Below are 18,651 nucleotides of genomic sequence, written 5' to 3'. Positions count from 1 at the left end.
TTATATATTATTAATTTATAATTTATAACTAGAAATTGGTCCCCGCTTTGCGGGGGTCGGAAGCCTTCAATGTCGTTTTTCCGGGATCAATGTTTGCAATTTGTTATAAAGTATCCAAAGAAAAAGTATGACAACAGACCATCAGTGTTGATGGATTATGTAATTTCATGAAACAATCAGTAAAAATCAGAAGGCTTCCTAATGTCTATGTTCTCTCCTTTCAAGAAAACTCATAATATGACATTTTTGTGCCAACTTTTGAAGCTCCTGCATCCAAATTAAGGCCAACTCAAATGTGTTTAATCGTGTTAGAATGAAATATCAAATTTTCAAGTGAAATGTTTACTATTTAACCGAGTGAGACATTATTTACAGATAATCCCAAAATGTTAATTGATTTTTTAATCATATCAACTCCAAGCCAAATCTCCAAGATTACTCTAAAAGTACCTATAAATACAAAGCGGAAACGTAGAAGATCGTTAATCACAAAACCAAATGAAACCTCAAAAACCTGATGTACTAAAAACATTGGAACACACCTCTAAGATTTTGAGCTTCCTTGATTACATTCAGAGCAACTGTTCTCTTGCTTGATCCCTGTTGCCCATAAACCTCAGGAATTTTTCCTTGTAATGTAGACTTTGGTTGTTATCTAGGGTCCATAATGATTAAGTATATGTGTAATTTGCTAATACCATATAAGAAGGTAGTAATTTCGTTTGGTAATACCTTGTACATCAGTTCCAAGAAACATCTTCTCTCCTCTCCCCCAAACCCATCTTCATGATCAAACTTTGTAAATTTAGAACAAACTTCCGACCACCATATAATCAAAGAATCAAGAAACACGAACATACAGAATAATACCTTTTGTTCAATGATGGTGTTCTTGTTCCTGATGTAGATGCTTCATTTTTCAGTGTAAAAAAATAAAATAAAAGATAATAATGTCATTTAGGAAAATAATGAAAATCCTTGCTTTTTTTTTGTGTCAAGCATATTTAGTTGGGTTTCTTTTTTACCTCTAACCTACAAAAAAAATTAATTTTCTACAAAAAAGTGTTCATTATAAATTTGTAAAAAAAAGGTGGGTCCAAATTTGTAAAAAAAAAAAAAAGAAACTTGGGCCAAAACTGTAAAAATGAAAACTTGGGTAATAACGTGTTTAAAATTTTGTATGAACTGAAATTTGTTTGTTGGCCATAAGTAATGGTAACCCTAAACATAAAAGCAGAAGAAGTGCTTTTAACATATTACAGATTTAGCCATTGAATAGTTATTTCTTTATAATTATTATAAGAATAGTGTAGTGGCTAAATCAATTAAAAATAATAGTTTTAGAGCTAAAATCGGTATAATAGCAAAACCACATTAAATTTGGAGATCATAATATATACCTTGGAGCCAAAGAGGGTTTCATAAGATATAAATATGCAGATTAAGTATGCTTCAAGACATAGTACTTTCCATTATATTTGGATGATCTTGATAAGTACATAACAGCCATCACCAAAGGCATAATAATGCAAATCCCAACAATTCCAAGTAAATTCACTGCCCCTGATGTCCCATCAATATTCAATAGAAACTTAGGGAGAGCAATTCCCATTTGTAGCCCCTGTTTTTTCACAAATTTACTCAAATCAATTCAAGAAATTAATGGACTTTGATTTGTGTAATCAACGTTTTCGAAGAAATGGATAAGATGATCTCAAGGAACCGTAAAAATTTAATAACTTTTAGCTTTTCACTTATAAGTTACAAGGGTAATTTGGTCTTTTAAGAACAAATGGTACCTGTCTGCGATCAGGATGACCATATTTTTCAAAATTCTCACGTGATATTGGATCTGTTAGAGCTTGATAAGCCTTGGATATATATATTCCAGAAAATAATTATGTGCCTCTGAAAAAGAAAATAAAAAATTATCACTAATAGACTTAAAGGGTTAGAAATTTAGAACCTAAACAGCTTGATAAAATAATTTATCCACCCTCTCAAGTCTCAGGGAATGGTGAAATCCACCACAGTAGCATGTCAATGGAGCACTTTTTTTTCTTTGTGAATCATAATCTTCATGACAGAAAATTGAAACAAATGCAACTCACCGTAAGACAAACACACTCTTCAATACCTTTTAAGCTTTGAAGCTTGTTCTGCTTAACTGATAACCACTTCAGGTTCACACATTGCTTCAGACCCATAGTTTATCAATTACATGAAAAACACATTACTTGATGTTTATCATTCCTATATAAACAAAAGGCAATACAAAAATCAAAAAGAATTAAATACCATAGGTATGATATTTGAACATGATCAAGTTTAAATATCATAACTTCTGCTCTCTTCAACCAACGTCTTCTTAAGAGATGTCGATGACCAATGGAACACATAGATGACATACAGAGGGAGGTGGAACTGTCCGATGAAAAAGGATGAACGGCAGCGGCGGACTGCTCTCCGCCGCCTAATCGTTAATGTCTGAAGTCCATAAGCCATCATTGTTACATCTTGTTTTGGTATCATATCTTAGATCGATTTTTTTATAAACCTATAAGAAAGTTTTGTGAGACGATAAGGCCCCTGAATACAAAACTTTTATCAAACACCTGGTGGGCAAATGTTTGAACATGTAATCAAAGTTACCATACCATTCCAAATTGTTCCAATACCTGGTATCCCTCCATGAACAAACTCCAATCCTAAAATTTGTGAGATTCAAATGAGAACTACCAATGTTTACAAACATATCCTCATGGAAAGGCAGAGAAAGGTGAAAAAAACGGGGATGATACCTTAATCGTTACAGGTGAAGCTAATTGGAATTGAACACGTGGGTGGGTAATGCTTGTACTTCCGATGGAGATTACACACATATAGTTAAAGACACAAACAAATGAGGAAGAACTTCGATTCAACGATTCAATCGATCGATGGCTTGAAAAAAATAGAGCAATAATTGGAAGGGAAAGAAGTTAATCGAGTAGAGTAGTCGCACCCAACAATCAGGACGAAAGTAGAGCGGGTACCTGGTTCTTCTCCACCTGTGTCAACATCACAGGTTTGAACCGGGATCGGAACAAATAGAAAGAGAAAAAAATCGGTGGGAACAGCAAGTGGAAATGGAATAATGGCGGTGGGGGATTGAGATACTGAAGGGGTATACGTGTGCCTTCAGCTTACGAAATCGGTGCTCCACATCGGTTTCGTCTATTTTTTTATTCGAAGCCGGCATCACTAATTTCCGATCACCCTATATTGTTGTAACCCCGTAAATTTTAAAACAATTTTTCATTTTTTTTAAAATATAATTTCATTCATAAATATTCTCGAATTCCAATGTATCACATATCAAATCCATAAAAACACATCCCAATATCATAATATATAAAACTTCAATAGTGTGTACTGATCATGCTGGCGCCTTCCCGCGATCCTCACTGGTACCTGAAACACATAACACAAAACACTGTAAGCATAAATGCTTAGTGAATTCCCTAAAATGCCACACACAACACATATTAGCCACTCGAGGCTATAACTCTGTTTGACCCTCTGGTCAATGTGTCTTAGTGGGACCCTCCAGTCTCATAACTCTGTGGGCCCTCTGGCCCTAACTCTGTGGACCTTCCGATCCTAACTCTGTAAACTCTGTAACATACATAGCATAAATCATATAGAAATCACATCATGCAAAAGCATACAAAATACTTTGTCACATAACTCTAATTACCACCCTAGGTAAAGTATAGTGAGAAGACTCACCTCGAGTAACTCGGTAAACCTCGAACTCTGAAATACTGCACTAGCCTTCACCTCCAGAGACAATATCTCAAGATGATTAGCTCCAATCCAAGCTCCCTTCACGTTCTAGATGGATCCTCTCTTCTTTCTCTAGCAAAAATCACCCCAAAATGAAGATTATAAGCCATTTCTTGCACTCAAGCCTTCCTCACTCTCTCTAGGGTTTCTCTGGAACAAGGTGGCCTCAAATGACGGCCATAAGGGCCTTTAAATAGGGCACAAGCCCCGAAAATTAGGGCTTCATTTAACAGCGCGGACTCGTCGAGTCCACGCATGGACTGGCCGAGTCCCTTCATTAAATCCAGGCTGGCAGAAGCGCGATTCCACTCGACGAGTCTGAGCGCCTACTCGCCGAGTCCCTTTCTAAAATTCAACAAAATACTTAAAATAAGATACCTGGGTATCCGGATGTTACAATTCTCCCCCATTAGAATCAGACTTCGCCCTTAAAAATCAAATAGGTTGTCTAAATGGAAATTGGGATGTCTTTTTAACCGACCCCATTTTTAGTGGGTTTTATTAAAAGACACACCACCCTATATACATCATACAACATTAGCCTTTCTTTATAGGTAATCATTATCATATAATTATTATTTTTACTAACTTTTATACTTTACTTAATTATAACCTAATCATTAAAACTTTAATGTTAATATTATAATTATCATTTTGACTAACTTTTAAATTTGTTTTTTATTAAGATAAAAAAACAACAAATATTGTTTTTATAATATAATAATATAAATAATATTATAAAAAAAATAAAATTTCATCAATTTTTTATCTTTGTTTTTAGTCGTAAACCCACAAGCTTAATATATACATTTTTCTATTTTCATAAACCTAATACCATTGATTGTAAAAAAAATATAATCATTCGAACAAATATCATATCCATTTTATTAACTGCATTTGTTGCATATAATGGTATAATAGTCAAAAGAAGAAAAGAAACCATTACGAGTGGTGTGTAAAAAATGAACACAAAAATAAATAAATAAAAAAACGAGATAAATAAAAAAGAAGTGTACGTTATTAACATAGTTAATATAGTTATATAATGGGAAAATGACAAAAATGCCCTACAAAGTTTCTAGGGTTGGTCGATTCAGTCCCTAAAGTTTTTATCGGGCTTTATGGGTCCCTAAACTAGGATACGACCTGCTCTTTTAGTCCCTGTCAACCTGTAATAGCCGGTTCAATGATCATTTAGACCAAAAAAACTTACATTGTGCCCCTATAAAACCAAAAAAATAAGTTCGGGGATCAAATGCAATCTCACCTTAATTACTTGCTTCGTATTCTTCTTTGATTTGCGAAATTCTCAAATTAGTTGCTTTGTCCTCGTCTGAAATATTCGAAAGTAATTTGCTGCACGGATCATTTTGTTGGTTATCCGTCTGGAACGCCATTGCTGAAAAGCTTTAAAGCAGATCAGATCTTGTTTCATTACTTAAGTTACGATCCTCCTCTCACTGGTTATCCTTTCCGAAAATTTCAACTTATTTGCTACGTATTAATTCTAAAGTTAGTATTAGTTTCATGTACTTTCGTTTGATGAATTTCTCGTTTTTTTTAACGAATTAGGAGATATATACATAAAACATCATTGTTTACTTTCATAATCAAAAGAAATAATTACATAGTTTTATTCGTTTGTTGTACTTTTCGTTAGATGATCTTTGCTTCTTTGTTATGGACTGTTTATCTTCGTACGCAATTAATTAATTAATTAATAATATGAATTGTATCATTTTTGCACATGCAAAAGTTGTAGGTTAAGATGGTTCAACCAACTAGATCCAAAGATCAACCGAACGCCGTTCACGGAGGAGGAAGAGGAACGACTTCTAGCTTATCATCGTGAATTTGGAAACGATGGGCTAACATCGCCAAGCTTTTCCCTGGTCAAGCTGATAACGCTGTGAAAAACCATTGGCATGTGATCATGGCTCGAAGGCTTAGAGAAAAGTCAACCAGGATGCATGGCTTTCTGAGAACCAATGATGTTGCTACTCCCCATCATCATGCATTTACGGAGAGATATCAATACACTTATTTCCCATATGAGCTTTCAAGAAATCTTGCATCACATCTACAACTCTCCATGAATCAGTTTCATCAATTCAAGAAAAATGAAGGTATACCAACTAACATAGAATTTGTATTGTCTGTTTTGACATGCTGGGATTAGATTAGGACGATGTCATTTGCATGTCTACAAGTTCCGTTCAATTCAGTCCAACAAACATATATCATCATCTTCCTAGTGCTAAGCAAACATACAAATTAAGTGCATTGGTATCAATTTGTTATTATTTTAGTTTTGATTATTTTTTATTATTAATTGATTATCGGGCTTTAGATAAACGAGATCAACGGGTGGAGTTTTACAAATTTCTCCTTGTAAATACGAACTCTAATGGGAGTGAAGTAATCGACCATGCAAAAAATCCCAATTTATGCGGAGGTGAGACTGCATTTGATCCTCGAACTTTTTTTTTTTGCTTTATATGGGCACAATGTAAGTTTTTTGGTCTAAATGGTCAGTGAACTGACTATTACAGGTTGACAGGGACAAAAAAAGCAGGTCGTATCCTAGTTTAGGGACCTATAAAGCCCGACAAAACTTCAAGAACTGAATCGACCAACTCTAGAAACTTTGTAGGGCATTTTTGTTATTTTCCCTTGTATAGTATAAAAGTTAGAGAGAGAATTATGTGTAAATGATGAAAAAAAAAAAAGGCAGATGCGTCAAGTGAAGAAAAAGAAAAAAACATGTGAACGTGAGCAACAAAAAAAAGAGACATGTCTTGAAAAAAAAATAAAAGAAAAAACTTAACTATAAAATGGAGTATATTTTTTGTCATTTGATTAAAAGTAGAAGGCAAACAGTGGTGAACAAACAAAAAAAAATCATAAAATGAAATTACAAAGGGTGCTACTAATAAGACACTCCTTAGACATCCTCTCATCATTTTTATAAAAAGTCAACCTATAATAAACTACTTGTAATCAGTTTTTTGGGAAAACAATGCAATTTCAACCAAATAAAATACTTCAAAATTAATTAGGGTTGTCTAAATGGTAAAAATGAGTGTCTTTTTAGCCAACCCAATTACAAAACCTATACACATGGACATTTATGAGAATTTGTGATAAAGTTTTATGTGCCAACCTCATTGTAAATAGTTAAAATTAGACAATTAGAGTCGGGTGTAAAAAAAAAATTATTCTTGGAGTAGAAACAAAAAGTAGAATATTTGATTTTTCATAAAATATTGGCATGTGTAATCTATTAATTTTCTCTCTTGATATCTTCTCTTGGTTTTAACACATGTCTTTATTTATGTGTTGTTTGTTTTTTGAAAAAACCTCTTCAAACCTCTTATTGTTGCGCGGCGCAGCACACACGCAAAACTTTTCGTCTCGCAGCTATTTGTTTTTCAGAAGTCTTCTGATTAAAAAACTTATGCGCGTGTTCTTCTTGGCGCAACACTTGTTTTGCCTCTTCCTACCTCTTCCAACCTCATCTTCTTCTTTTTTTTCTTGCTAAAATATTGATTATATATTGCTGGAATCTTATTTCACATTTTTTTTTCGTTTTTTTTTGTTTATTCTTGTTGATTTTTTTATATTGAATAATAATAATTTGTTGATGAAATATCATTATTTTATGTTAAAATATCTTAATTTTTTTTTGTTAAAATATCATTATTTTTTGCTGAAATATCATAAATTCTTGCCGAAATGTCATACATTATTAAATTTTCGATATTGAAAAACTATTTTTAGGATATAAAATCAGTTTATTTTAATTTTTAATATCTGCAGCAGCATGCAGATGTTAAAAAAAAAACAAACACGCTTCTTATTACAGTCTGCTGTTGTTTGGTCCACCTCTTCTACTGCAGAGGTGGTCCGCAGACTTTATGGACTTTTGCTTCAAAAAAACAAATAGCACATTAGTGAATAGGAAGACACATAAGAATAAAAGGTCATACTCAATAAATCAAGACATGTGTCAAAATCAAGAAAATATATTAAAATAAATAATTATTGGATTACATACGATTTTATATGAATATGAATATGGGTTAGAACAAAAAGTAAGAAGATAATTAATTTCTCTGATATATAATTTTCAATGAAGAGTTTTATGTATTTAAAATTTTAAATATATTTACAACCTTAAAATCGATTGACTAATTTTTATATGGGAAAATATCATATTAGCCCAACAAACTTGTCACGTTTGTTTTAAAATGTCACTCAATTGTTCTTTTTTTTTTTTTTGTATTTTAAGGGAACAAATTTGTTTTTCCACCTGTCACTAAGGTCACTTCACCTGCTATAACAAGTTTTAAGCCCTATTAACACTCTCACCAAACACCACCCATTAGCACCCTTATCATGGGGCTCGAGGTCAAGGGTGGTGGACTTCTCATGGTCAAAGTCCATGTAGACACCATCCCATAGCTACACGGACATAAACATTGACAACTGGATGACAACTAAGAGGGGTAACCGGCAAACCCCTTCGAATATGAAAGAAGGATCTTTTAAACTATTTAAAATGCACTTCATTCCCTTAAACTATAAAAAATAATTGATTGACTTTTTTTAAACAAACATGACAAGTTCGTTGGACTAACATAACATTTTTCCTTTTATTTTAGTTACAAATTTTAGTTTTGCTCAATTAAACGGTTATAAATAAATTATCTAAATCTACACATTTACTTATATATGAATATATGAGCAGAGATTTAGAGATTGTTTCGATCCATGTATGATATTAGAAAAAAAAAGGTTTAATTTATATAATATTATATATTTAATGAAATTAAAAAAAATGTAACTAAAAAAACACAGTCGAACTCTTTGATGAGTTTTTGAAAAAATAGGTGTGTTTGAAAAAAATATTTACTAAATATATGTATTTTCAAACATATTTACCAAAACAGAATAGTAGTTAGAATATTTACATAAACAATATTTTTTTTTACTTTGTTCAACAATTGTTTTACTTTTTACTGTTTTTTTATTATAACTTTTGACTTTTTTATAACTCTTTGTTATTAACTTATAGGGAAAATGACATAAATGCCCTATAAACTTTCTAGGGTTTGTCAATCTAGTCCTTAAACTATTTTTCTGGCTTTATGAGGGAACAGAATCGTTTTTGTCGGGTCGATTACATCCTTTTGGCCAAAGTGAAGGGGTCACTCGGTTATCCCTTTGCCACTGTTGACCAATTTCCTCCCATTGACTTTGAATTTTCCCAATTTGTTGACCAAACTTACCACATCATCAATTGTGCTCCAATTGAGCTTTTTAATTTGGAGAAAGTTTTCAGGGATATCACGCCTGCGTCAAGATAAACACCACCGTATTTGTAAAACAAATAAATTCGAAATAGATTCGAGATGTTTTGGCTTAATGAGACATCACCGGAATGAACATGACCTCAAATTACCTTTGAAAACCAAGATTCTGCCATGGTGGTCTTGAACAAGTAATCGAAATCAGGAGAAATTGTTGTTACTCGGAACCCTTTTTCAAAAAAGGGTTTGAGAATCTTGTTTCCTTTTATCGATTCCAATGTGTTTGATACAACCAGAAGACACTCATTTGGATGTATTTTGAATATCGATTCAATTGAGTGAAACGTCCTTTCAATAAACGCATTCAATCCTTGATAAGACCCAAAAACAGTTAACATATTCAACAGTTTCTTGTTTCTGGTTAATGACGAATCCTCATATTCAATCGTGAAACTGTGTGATTGATGCAGATGTGGCAAATGGGTGTTCGAAACTACATGTGGGTTTACATTTTTTTCTTTCCTGTTCGCCATTTTTTCTCGTCGTTGGTTGTTGTATTCAATGCTTGAAAAAAAAAGAACAGAGATGAAGTTTATTGGATCTTTGTTCTTTTTTTTTTCTTTCCTGTTCGTCACTTTAGTAGTTTCCTCTGAGTTCGCTTGTAATTTCAGATGGGGTATTGAAATTTCAAATGGCTTCTCTTCTTTTACTGCGTGTATTAATGGAATTTCTTGTTTTTGGTGTTGAGTTCCATTCAAGTTTTCTTCATGATGTGTGAAATTTCTAATTGAGATGAAGAGGAGAGGGCAGGTGAGCATGGTGGTGCGTCAATGGCGACGACGACAACATTTCTTAAACTCTGATTTTGTAATGAGAGAGAGAGAGACCAGAAAACACGAAGAAAAGAAGGGTGCAGAGTGGTTTATTGATGTTGCTAAGGATTCTCACAGAGGAAAAGGATAATGTGATCGATCGAGAGAGGAGCAGCGAACCTGTGTATTTGTGGAGAAGAGAAAAGAGGCAAATCTGTTGACTTTGGACTTTGAGAGAGAGAGAGACTCAAACCGGCTACAACAAGTAAAAAGGGTAAAAAGACAGGTTATCCACAAGTTCATTTCCTCATAAAGCCACAAAAAAAAGTTTAGAGGGCAAAAGGGTCAACCCTAAAAAGTTTGTAGGGCAGTTATGTCATTTTCCTTAACTTATAAAAAAAATTACAAACATATTATATCTCATTTCATCATCACAAGAAATTGATTGAATCTCAATAAATGTCCTAAATTGTTAATAAGATTCCTTTATAAACAATCATGTTAGACATGTCAAATTAAAACCAACATCAAACGAACAATATTTTTTTGGTATAAATCCAACAATGACTTCTTACAAAAACGGAAAGGAAAAAATAAACATTTCTATTGCTTGAACCGATTAGCATCATTCCTTTCCTCATTGTTCCTTTCATCTTCTAGCACAACAAGTTCATTTCTGCTACAAAAATTACAAACTAAGTTATCACATCCAAAATAAGTAGAAACTTGTAAATCATGTAAGCCACAAATGTTTATACCTAGACTCTATATTTGTGTCTCGAATTTGATCAATGTCTTTAACCTCTAAATAGAGATCGATGTTACTTACTTCTTGATAGAGAGGAAGCACATCAAACATGATGTCAACACCATCATTATCTTTGATAGGAAGAGGAATATATTTTACTATAACTTATACCATTAAACTATCACAGGTTGTCCCACCCTAATAACAAAGCATTGTAACAACATTTCATCTAGCAAATGCTTACAAAACATAAATTCTATCATAAATTACTTCCAAAATATGAATGTTGAATCAAATAACAATTGTAAATCACAATAGGAATCATAGTAGCAAATAACAATCCAATAGCAAGTAATAGTAGGAAAGGAAAAAGGCATGGAGAATGGTTATTGGGTGTTGTTGTTGTTCGTCGGCGTTCAGGTCAGTAGGAGTGAGGAACAACAACATGCGAGGGAAACTTGTGTTTAGAAGGCATACGTATGGTTAATGGTTACAGGAATCAACCTACAGTTAGTTGAAGTCGAAAATCAAAGGAGGAGTCAGACTTACAGGAAAGTAGAGGTTGCCAGGAGTCTGTTGCGGCCGGAGTCGAAGAAGAGTCGCAAGAAATTAGGGGTCATCGTCATCTTCTGTAGTGGAGGCGTAGTCATTGGGATCTTATGTGATGGAGTCGCCGGCGTCGGTTATGGCCGAAATCGAAGAGGGCGAGTGAAGCGATCGATCTCAGAATACGTTGGGGGTATCAGAGGTGTAGGGGTGTGCGTTCAATATGATTAGCTTTTTCTTCTAACTAGTGGGTGGGCCCTTGGTGAACCAGGGGTCACCTTTGTGGCAATGAGATGCGTTTTGTTTTATTCACAAAGGATGACGATGAAAAAAAATGACAAAACGAAGCCCAAAATAGAAGCACAAATCGATAGGCGGAAAATGGACAAAATAAAGGTAAAAAATGGTCAAAAAGGACTGAAAGTGAGAAATATTAAAACACGTGTGACCAATTTGTAAAGAAATATAAGTAGTAAGACGAAAAAAGGGACAAAAAGAAGACCAAAATGGTCAAAGGGACTTAAAGTGACAAATATTAATAGACATGTGACCAATCTCTAATTACAACATATCAGGGATTAAAATTGTCAAACTATAGAAAATATTGTGGCAAAATGTTGAAACATACAAAATAGTGGGACTTAAAGTGGAAAATATTAAAAGACATGGACCAATCTCTAATTACAACACGTCAAGGACAAAATTGTCAAACTATACAAAGTATTGTGGCAAAATCTTAAGAGACATATAAAATATGGACTAAAATTATCAAACTATAAAAAGTATTGTAGCAAAATCTTAAAACATACAGAATATAGTATTACTAGTGACCATGTCTATTAATATAGTATATAATTTTTGACTTGTAACCCGAAATGGTAAATATGTTTAAAAATCCACTTTTTTGGTAAACAAATTTTAAAAAAAATATCTTTCTCCCTTGACTAAACTGCACAAATGGTCCCTGTGGTTTGCTCAAATTTGTCACTTTGGTCCAAAAAGGTTTGGACTAGCACCATAGGTCTAAAGTTTTCATTTTGTTGCGAGTTTGGTCCAGTTTGTTTTGAAACTTTTCATTACAGATCCAACTTCCTCTTTCACAAACACCACTTCATCTTTCTCCCTACAATATCTGCAGGAAAGCATCACCGACCACCTGTGATTGGTGCTGGAAAGAACCGTCACCAACCGGAAACCACCGCCACCAACCGAAAACCACTGTCATCTGCCGGAAACCATCACCATCTGTCGAAAACCACCACCCATCCCTTCTTCATCCACTTTTAGATTTTCTATCCCAATCTCCCCCAGTTTTGCAGAAAGATCGATGATTTTATAGTTAAGCATCAACATAAAATCGGATCTGGGTTTGCACCAAGAACACATGCGATGATTTCCCCTTCCAGATCTTGAAACCCCTAGTATCGGAGTTGGATCTGCAATGGTGGTCGTCAAAAACCCTAGCGTCGTCATCTTCATCGATTTGGATTTCAACCAGCAGATTTGTTCGTCACCGGCATATGTCGTCGGACCGCCAACATCGCCATATTTTTCAGCAAACCCTAGCTCGTCGCCGCCTTCGTTTTTCTCCATTTCCGACATTTCATCGTTCACATGAGTTCAGATCTGTTCATCGGACTTCAGATCTGGTAAGCTCACTTTTATCGAACAATGGCATCACCATCTTCCTTAGTCTCATCGCCCTTATGTTCTGTTCATCTTGAAACCATCGTCGCCTCGTGGCCTCCCTCCTTAAAGAACTGCAACACCCACCAGATCGTCGTCGGAATCGAAGGGTTTGCTGAAGAAGATGGTCGCCTGAGAATGTGACATGACATGGGTTTGCTGAGGAAGATGGCGGCAACGTTCTGATTCTCTGACGATGGTCGAGAGATGTAAACGGTGGGGCTGAAAGCGGTGGTAGTACTGATCGGTGGTCATGACGGCGTTTATAACTCCGGTCGGTGGTGCTTGTGGTGGTATTTTCTCTATGCGAAAATTAGACGAAGATATGTACGAGAGAGAGAGAGAGAGAGAGAGAGAGAGAGAGAGGCTTGTATTTTTTTTCATTTTTTTTAATAAAAAAAATAAAAGAACATAATAGAAAAATTGTAAAATAATTATAAAAAAAACAGAAAAAAAATGCAAAATACCAAAGGGAAAATATGTCTTTAAAAAAAATTTAAAATTTTTGGATCAAACTTGGAATAAAATGAAAACTTTGGATCTGTGATGTTAGTCCAAACTTTTTTGGATCAAAGTGACAATTTTAAGCAAACCACAAGGACCATTTGTGCATTTAATCATCTCCCTTTGATTTAAAATTGTTAAAAGTCTTGTGACTTTCAGATTTGTTTAATTAAAAATACCTTTGTAATCATATTCAAATAATATGTAAGAAAAAAAAGCAAAAATAATGCTAAGATGTCGACTCGTTTCTTTTTGAAAAATCAACTCATCTTGATTCGTTGAACAATTAGTCTGCCCCAGCCAACGTAAGGGGCTATACCATAATACAATAATCTATTAAAAATAATAAAACTCAATAAATTATTATTCAATAATATTATAATCGGTATCTTGCCCCTTTAATCCAACAAAGGAAAACACTATATATAATATCAAATAAAAAACTGTCATTTAATATTGTAACATCTATCTTACCCCTTAAATCCAACAAGAGAAACATCAGTATAATAGATTAATACTAGCCACTACCAAGATATATTTAAGCAAAAGACTTCAACTTGTCAAAAACGAAAAAACAAATGGAACACTTTTTTTCCCTAAAGAATGTGACAAAAGAGAAAACCGAAACTCATAATAAAAAATAGGACAAAAGTCCAAAACCATGTAGGACGTGACATTAGACACAATAAGTACCTAACAAGCTTTTTCATAGACAAATTAAATAATGCTTATTATTAGTTCTATGTGTGTCATATTAATAATACTATAACTTATCCTAAAAATATGGCAAAATTTTGTGAATTGACTTAACAAATAGCATTTATTGATGTTAATAAATAGCAAGAAATGATATATGTCTTAAGACGTATTCGGTACGAAGTTTTTAACAGCTTTTAAAAGCTGTTATTTTTATTTTTATTTTTTATTTTTTTTTGGGGGGAGGGGGGAGGTGGCTTGGCCTCTCTAGCCCTTATTGTGTTCCACCATTGGGTGTTTTTAAAGTAAGTATATTAAGGGTCAAATCGTCAAATTCAAGTATGGGCCTTATATTTCTTATTTATATTGAAATCTTTGAAATTTATCCTACCATGTTAGCAATGCATGCGGACGATATTTTTTTAAATGTCATATAATATTTACAATTATTAAAAAATATATATAAATAAAAGAACAACAAAATTCTTTACCTCTAGTATAAGGTTTGTCACATCTTAGTTTATAAAAGCTTTTAATAAGATAAGACACTTCCTTAAATTGGGATGTCTACTTATGCTCCAAAGCGTTTACTATGCGTAATTGTGTATAGTAAATGATTTGGAATTATTCTAAATATAGAAAGAACAAGACATTGATGGGCATGTACTTCTAATGACTTAAAAGGGTAACATATTATTCGATTTGTACACATTTTGTCACTGAGTTTTTTTTCGTCCACATTTACCCCTTAAACTTGTTAAACTGTACACATTTAGTCCTTATGACCTGTTACTCCAGGTTAGCCGGGAAAAATGACTTGATAGGGTAATATGTTTTTCATTTTGTACACATTTAGTCCTTAATATTTTTGTACATATTTAGTCCTTAACATTTTTTTTTTCAAAATAAGTCCTTTTTTGTACTCATTCAGTACTTATGAATGATTTCTTTAGGTTTTTTTCACGACATCTTACGTGAGACAATCATTGATGAGGTGCTTGGGGTTGTTGATGCTTATGTCCAATGCGATCTCGACTGTTTGGTTGCGTAAGTCTTGTGGTTTGGCTTAGGTCTTGTATTTTGAACATCGTAACTTCTTCATACGATATCAGATTTTAATGATCTTTATCCACGTGTTCATTTTTTGAGTCTACTACAACTTTCATTAAGATTACTCCCGTTAAAATGTAATATATTTTTACTAACGATTTTATAAAAAAACATACATACATGCATTCATAAAAAACGTATAGACAGGGGAAGACGTAGTAATACATAGTAGGTGTTGCCGAGATGAAATAGGTGTTGTCGATACATGGAAAATAGGTATAAACGTAAAAAAAAAGCAAAAAATTTTCCACTGCGAACAGAAAAAACAGGTGTTGTCGGTGCAACACCGGAACACAAGGACCATACTAAATCCGTCACCGCGTATGGATATAAAAATCGTAAGTAAAAATATATTATTTTTTAATGGGAGTAATCTAAATGAAAGTTGTAGTAGACTAAAATACGAACGAATGGATATAAAGATCGTTAAAATCCGAGATTATATGAAGTTATGACGTTCAGAACACATGACCTAAGCAACCAAGTAGTCGAGATCGCGATGGATATAAGCATCAAAAGCCCCATACACCTCATTAATGAATGTCTCACGTAAGATTTTGTGAGAAAAAACTAAAAAATCATTCATAAGTACTGAATGAGTACAAAAAAATGACTTATTTTGCAAAAAAAAAAAAAAAGACTAAATGTGTATAAAAATATTAAGGACTAAATGTGTACAAAGTGAGAAATATATTACCCTATTAAGTCATTTTTACCGGGTAACCTGGAATAGCCGGTCATAAGGACTGAATGTATACAGTTTAACAAGTTGAAGAGGTAAATGTGGACGAAAAAAAAACTCAGTGACCAAATGTGTACAAATCGAAAAATATATTACCCTTTTAAGTCATTATCCCATAAATTAATGATAATTGATATGGTCAAAGACTCATGTTATAGACTGTATTCATAAAAAATATATTATAGACTTCTTTAATTCTTTTCAACTTAGATATACACATTCTTTCTGTTTTTTGCAAAACTACTGTTATTGACATATTCTAAGTGGTTTGATTACATTGTTATTTTGTATAAAATAAGAAAGTTATGTTAATTGAACCGTATGAAAACTAACGTATGTGGTAATTTTGTATAGCCAAATATGTCGTCTAGAATAGGAATATTACTTTGTTGTATTTTTGTTATTGTATCTATTTAACCTTTTCTCAGTTAGATTTTTTATAAAGTTATATGCCATGTTGGATTCATGTAAATATATATTGTTGAAAAGTGCCATCAAAATATTCAAATGTAATGGATTCTACGATATACTAGCTTTTATTAATAACCAAAATTTTAAAGAGAAATTCGTTTATATTTTTTTAAAGTTTAATAATTTTGTTTATATCCATATAAAACTTATAAACTCTCTCTCTCTCTCTCTCTCTCTCTCTCTCTCTCTCTCTCTCTCTCTCTCTCTCTCTCTATTTTTATGTAATAGAAAGTAATTAATGTGTCATTAATTTATTTCTTTATATTTTCAAATTTTAATATGTTTCCTTCAATATATATAATTCAAAATTGACATGTTTTTTTTTAAAGTTCATTGTCATTTTAGCCAAAATGGTCTATATAGAAAAAATAATCAAACTTTGTTGCTTTTTATTGACAAACTAAAAAAAAAGTTATATGGTCAAAATATAATTATTTTTCTGTAATTTGTTTTATTAGTATAAATTGAATTATTTATTTATTCATCATTTTGTTTGTATATATTTTGAATTTTTTAAAAATATTTAATGTTTACACTTTGATATTTAATGTTTTCTTTAAAAAAATACTTAATGTTTATATCTTCATATATAATTTTTTTTAATTAACCTGTGTAATACACGGGTTTCACACCTAGTTTTTATTATAACTAAATTACTGAAATACCCATTTGCAATCCTTCCCACAATCAATCTCCTTATTCGCGATATGATTCTTTGACACTTCATATTATACATAACCAATTGACAAAACAATATATTTTATATCCTACAATCGATTTAGGAGACCTGCAATTATTATCCTCTAAAAAGTTTTGTTATGAAATTAATATATAATGAATGATTATGTAATTGGGATTTTCATCTCCAAACAAATGAGTTCAATCGACCATAACTATGTTACCGATCGACATCTTGGAAGTAGTTATCAATAATGAAAGTAGATTTGGGTCGATGGATATGTTTAAATCAATGGCAACTTCTTGCCAAATTTTGAATTTGGGATCCAAATTTTGTTCAATCTATCGATATTATTGGATAGATTCATAAAGGAGATATCGACTAATCGGCTACATCCATATTTCTATCGATATATGTTTGGAACTTTGGGGAGAAGGTAATATTATAAAATTTTAAGTTAATAAGTTTTTCTAATAATGAAAATTCGATTTAAAGATGTAACACCCAGATTTCCAGGTATATTATTTTAATTATTTATTTTTGTGAATCATTGACCTACTCGACGAGTTGGTGCTATAACTCGTCGAGTAGAAGCGGGGTGACCACGTGAGTTTAATGAACTACTCGACGAGTCCAAGAGTAGACTCGCCGAGTAGGCGCTGTGGGTGGAAACCCTAAATCCTCGGGCCTGTGCCCTATTTAAGGAACCTTATGGCCCTCATTTGCGGTTACCAGTCCAGAGAGAGAAACCCTAGTGAGCTTGAGTGTGTGGTGTGAAGAGAAGGGCTATTTTAATCCTTGTTGGTGTGGTTTTTGCAAAGAAGAAGGAGATTCCAGCAAAAGAAGGTCAAGGGGGTTGCTAATCTGTGATTTCAAGCAAGGAAACTCCATCTTTGAGGTATTAAATCGAACCCTTTTCTGTTTTGGTGAAGAACCCTTGAATCTAGGGTTTTCTCTATCCTTTATTGGCTTGGATATGATGCTTATGATGTCCCTTTGAGTGTTAAACTCTGGATCTGGACCTTGAGAGGTCCAGAGAGCCCCAACCTCCCTGCTTTATGCTACTTCCTTAGAGATATGAGCCTAGGTTGCCATTTTAGAGGCTATTTCACCAAAAGAAGCATATTGAACGTTGCATGAGTGTAAAGGTCGGACCTTTACGTGATTATTGAGTATGGTAAGGTCAGATCTATAGATTAGAGAAACAGATCTGACCTCAGAAGGTCATTTGAGTGTTGCCATGGAAGGAACTCGCCGAGTCCATAAGGGGACTCGACGAGTCGAGTCGGGTTGCCCCGCGATTCATGACCGGTAGTAACCCGTCGAGTGAAAGGTTAACTCGACGAGTCGAGTGAGGATCTATGAGGATTCGGAAGACGCCTGGACTCGCCGAGTCACACGAGTGCACTCGACGAGTCTGGTCAAAGTTTGACCGTTGACTTCAGTTGACCGTAGGGTTTTGGTCAAGCTGGTTCTAGAGAGATACCTGGTAGGGGTAGAATGGTCTTCTACCCACT

At 33.4% G+C, this 18,651-nt stretch overlaps 1 long non-coding RNA gene and 1 pseudogene across 9 annotated transcripts; one reads left to right on the top strand and one right to left on the bottom strand.

Annotated features, from left to right (window-relative positions):
- Positions 1-75: 75 nt before the first annotated feature.
- On the bottom strand, positions 76-3,209 carry LOC145111524 (uncharacterized). Of its 9 annotated transcripts, none has more exons than XR_013710291.1 (10): positions 2,802-3,206; positions 2,658-2,708; positions 2,299-2,589; positions 2,138-2,195; positions 1,800-1,908; positions 1,401-1,621; positions 871-910; positions 733-782; positions 543-655; positions 279-450 (listed from the first exon to the last, which is right to left on the bottom strand). It is a non-coding gene; the product is annotated as an uncharacterized LOC145111524 (long non-coding RNA). The 9 variants fall into 9 exon arrangements; XR_013710296.1 differs by having other exon boundaries at positions 2,679-2,708; positions 2,802-3,205; XR_013710289.1 differs by having other exon boundaries at positions 2,299-2,557; positions 2,802-3,204.
- A 1,681-nt stretch (positions 3,210-4,890) lies between these two features.
- LOC145113946 (transcription factor MYB54-like) lies at positions 4,891-8,919 on the top strand (annotated as a pseudogene).
- The last annotated feature ends 9,732 nt before the right edge of the window (positions 8,920-18,651 follow it).

Source organism: Lactuca virosa, chromosome 5 (genome assembly GCF_052849685.1).
Source record: "Lactuca virosa cultivar CGN04683 chromosome 5, Lactuca_virosa_CGN04683_v6, whole genome shotgun sequence".
Taxonomy (NCBI): domain Eukaryota; kingdom Viridiplantae; phylum Streptophyta; class Magnoliopsida; order Asterales; family Asteraceae; genus Lactuca; species Lactuca virosa.
Note: the sequence above shows the minus strand (reverse complement) of the source record. Positions and strands in the feature narration are given on the sequence as shown.